This window comes from Leucoraja erinacea, chromosome 9 (assembly GCF_028641065.1).
Source record: "Leucoraja erinacea ecotype New England chromosome 9, Leri_hhj_1, whole genome shotgun sequence".
NCBI lineage: Eukaryota > Metazoa > Chordata > Chondrichthyes > Rajiformes > Rajidae > Leucoraja > Leucoraja erinaceus.
The window spans coordinates 62,278,596-62,283,383 of record NC_073385.1 but is presented as its reverse complement, the minus strand read 5'-3'; positions in this window follow the sequence as shown (position 1 = coordinate 62,283,383).

Genomic DNA, 4,788 nt, shown 5'->3' with positions numbered 1-4,788 from the left:
TTCCTTCTTGAGCACAACAGAGATGTGATCTCATTGACTCTTCTCTCTGCATTGGACAGATTTAACAATAAGGCTGTTGTTCATTCATAAGGCTCTTGAACATTGCACAAGACTAACCACAAACCCTACCTCAGGAACTATGATCTAACGTAAATTGTTTTGTAGAAACAAGGAACAAGGACTCAGCGAGCCTGACAGCATCTCTGGAGAACATGGGTCGGTGACGTTTTGGGTCGGGACTCTTCAGAAAATTGTTTTGGTTGCTCTACCTGCTCAGTTTTGTACTGTTTGGGTCTGGTTATCTAGATTACAGGTTATTCATTTCTTGATGATTATATATTTATTTATCGTGTTAGTCAGCTTGTAAAGTTGCAATAAGTCAGTCTGAAGAAGAATCCTGACCTGAAACTTCACCTTCTTATGTTCTCCATAGATGCTGAGTCACTCCAGCACTTTGAGACTTTTAAAGAATTCATTGTTCTGTTGCTGGTACATATGACAATTAAACACTCTTAACTCTTGAACTTACAGACTGATTGCATAGAACTAAGCAACTGGAGTTCCAGCATTTGAGACAATGAAACCATCTTTTCTTTAGGGAATGGGGGTTCCCCTCTTCGACTATAGATGGGGCTATCTCCAAGGTCTCTTCTGTCTGAAGAAGGGTTTCGACCCAAAACGTTGCCTATTTACTTCGCTCCATAGATGGTGCCTCACCCGCTGAGTTTCTCCAGCATTTTTGTCTACTTTCGATTTTCCAACATCTGCAGTTCCTTCTTAAACATCTCTTCTGTATCCCGTAGCTCCGCTCTTACTCCCCATCCCCCCACTCGTAACAAGGGCAGAGTCCCCCTTGTCTTCATCTTCCACCCTACCAGCCATCGCATACAACAGATATTCCTCCGACATTTTCATCACCTCCAACGGGATCCCACCACTGGCCACATCTTCCCATCTCCTCCCCTTTCAGCTTTCTGCAGAGACTGCTCCCTCCGTAACTCCCTGGTCAATTTGTCCCATCCCACCGAAACCACCCCCTCTTCTGGTACTTTTCCTTGCAACCGCAGGAAATGCTACACTTGTCGCTTTACCTCCCCCCTTGACTCCATCCAAGGACCCAAGCAGACTTTCCAGGTGTGGCAGAGGTTCAACTGCACCTCCTCCAACCTCGTCTATTGCATCCGCTGCTCTAGATGTCAACTGCTCTACATCGGTGAGACCAAGCGCAGGCTTGGCGATTGCTTCACCCAACACCTCCGCACAGTCCGCTTTAACCATCCCGATCTCCCGGTGGCTCAGCACTTCAACTCCGCCTCCCATTCTGTATCCGACCTTTCTGTCCTGGGCCTCCTCGATGGCCAGAGTGAGTCCCACTGCAAATTGGAGGAGCAGCAACTCATATTTCGCTTGGGCAGTTTACACCCCAGCGGTATGAACATTGACTTCCCTAATTTCAGGTAGTACTTGCTTTCTTCCTCCTTTTCCTCCCCTTCCTAGCTCACCCACAGCCCACTGTCTCCGCCTCTTCCTTTCTTCTTCCCGCCATCCCCCCAACCCCCACATCAGTCTGAAGAAGGGTCTCGACCCAAAACGTTACCTATTCCTTCGCTCCATAGATACTGCCTCACCCGCTGTGTAGGTAGCTGCAGTGAAAATATTGCTCCCGATAATCTACCTGAAACCCTAATTCTACCTTCATCCTCACCAAGGATATTTTTAATATGCAATTTATGTTAATTTGTTTCATACTTAAAAAACAGAATTAAACATTTTACTCTTTAACGAGCTATCAACATGGCACAGCTTTAGGTATCTTGAATCCAAAATCTAAAGGCTAAAACCGTCCTCCAAAACTCACATTGCAAACACCAGGAATGCACCAACAAACCATTTGCTGCTGCACGCATTCACCCCGCACTTGTAGATCTGTGGGTAGCTCTTTCTCTCATTCAAACCCCACTCCAGAGCACAAAAATCTATGCTTACATTTCAGATGAAACCACAAGCTGTGATCTTATCTGCTCTCTCAGGCAAATATGTATAAGAAAATATACAATTCTGAAGAGGAGGCAGCATCCTCAATGTGCCAAAACGTATTCTAAAACCAACATGTTAAATAGATTCTATGTGCCACTCTGCTGTTATGCATTTGTTGATGTATTTATCATTACTGTATATTGTTTACTCATGTCCGCTTCATGGAAACAAGGAATTTACTTGCATCCTGGTGACAATAGTTTAGTTTAGAGATAGAGCGCGGAAACAGACCCTTCGGCCCACCGAATCTGCACCGACCAGCGATCCCCGCACATTAACAGGATCCAACGCACACTAGGGACAATTTACATTTAATACCAAGCCAATTAACCTACAAACCTGTAAGTCTTTGGTGTGTGGGAGGAAACCGAAGGTCTCGGGGAGAATGTACAAACTCCGTACAGGCAACACCCGTAGTCGGGATCGAACACGGGTCTCCAGCGCTGTAAGGCAGCAGCTCTACCGCTGTGCCACAGTGCTGCCCTAAACTAATCCAAGTCTGAGGTTTTTTGCCGATTATGTCTGAAGGAAATTGCTGGGCCCCTAACAATATTGTGGGCATATTTACTCCCAATGTACTGCAGTGGTTCACCACCATCTTCGCAAAAGCAATTATGGATGGTCAATTACAGTTTTTGCCCATTGCTTGAACACTATAGACCCATGCTTAGATCAAAGTAACACAACTTGAAGTTTTTGTTACTATTACCTTAAACCAGTGGTTCCCAACCTTTTTTTGGCCATGCCCCACCTAATCACCTTTAAAATCCTGATGCCCCCCCCGCCCCCCCCCCCCATCGCACGGAATCGCATTTCTAAATCCAATTCAATAAATAAGGTTCTCCCATGACCTTGCGCGCTTCGTGCGACGTGCATGAAGAGCGATGGCGCGGTGATTATGTAATAACTACACAATAAAGACCATTTTTACCCAAAAAAAATTATTTACTCAAAATAACATCTGAAACATAAACTACATATGTTTACCTGATGGAAAATCCAAAAAAATAAAAATCGAAAATCTGGACCCAGACCTCCTCAGTCGCGCTCAATTGCCCCCCTTAAAAATCAAATTTCTCCCCTGTGGGGCGTACGCCCCACGTTGGGAACCACTACCTTAAACACATGTAACCATACCTTAAACAAAAGCGCTGCTTTGCACTTTAGTTGCAATTCTGCAACACACTTGCTCCTTTCTACAACACACTTGCTCCTGCACACTACACACTATTTCATAAATAAGACACATCATTCAAAAATGAAATCTCAGGGTACCATTGGGAAGACACAGCTATTCAAAATACAAAACACATCGGGTAATTGAAAACACTAAGATACACACCTGAAAATACTTACTTACAACACTGAACACCAATCAGCCAGCTACAAAAAAGGCCTCAGTTAAGCCATTTTGAGAACTTTGCAAGCATGGATGCAGGGGCAGGGGCAGGGGCAGAAGCAGAAGAGGCCATGCATGGACCATTATTTCTGATGACATAAGAGCAACTTTGGTGGACCATGTCATAAACCATGGCCTGACTATGAGGGAAGCTGGGCAGAGAGTCCACCCTAATCTAAGCCGTTGCACAGTTTCATCCATAATAAGGACATTCTGACTGGAAAACAGGTATGTCTTCAACTCTCTACTTTCTACTCTACTCAGATGGTATCTAGAGTATTTACAGTACTGTACCATATCACATTACCGTATCACATGTATTGTATTGCAGGGTGGCTAATGCTCCTTTTGGAACGAAAGTGGTAGTTTTGTGAAACATACCGTGATTACGTATATTGAGATGTTTCAGTACAGTGTATGGTATATACAGTAAAGTACAGTATATACAGTACTGTAATAAAGAAGCAAACCAATAACAATTTGTGGTTGCATTTTGCTATAGAATGACTAGAAGACCTTCTGGGGGTGGACGCCAACGTCTGTTCACCCAACAGCAGGAACTTGCCATTGTGGACCTAGTCAGAGCAAACAATGCAATCCGTCTCCAGCAGCTACGGTAACAAATACTTGCAGATAGGCAAGTGTTCAACAACATAAACCGAGTAAGCATTACCACTAAAAGACGCATCTTGGTAAAGCACAAAATGACCAGGAAGCAACTGTACAGGGTCCCATTTGAGAGGAACAGTGTCAGTGTCAAAGGACTTCGACGTGAATATGTACAGGTAAGTGTTACAGTCCTTTACATTTACAATACAGTATTGGTGTAATCCAGTAACAGCTGAATATGTACCATTGTATCAGTACCACATAGCCATCCACAATATGTAGTTTTTGTTACAGAGAATCTTGGCCATTGGTGGAGCTGCACAGCCTCATGAATTTATTTACATTGATGAGGCTGGATTCAACCTTAGCAAAACAAGACGACGGGGTCGTAATATAATTGGCCAAAGGGCAATTGTGCACGGCCCGGGGCAGCGCGGGGGAAATATCTCATTGTGTGCCGCCATAAGCCTTCGAGGGCTTCTGTACCATCATGCAAAAGTAGGTCCATACAATACACAAACTATCATCACATTTCTAGATGCTCTTCATAATATAGCTGTACAGGACAGACCAGAGCAGCCCAGGTTTGTTGTCTGGGATAATGTCAGTTTCCATCGGGCTGCTCTGGTCCGGACCTGGTTCACCAACCATAATCAATTTGAAGTGGTATACTTGCCCCCTTACTCGCCATTTCTAAACCCTATAGAAGAATTCTTTTCGGCTTGGAGATGGCGTGTATATGA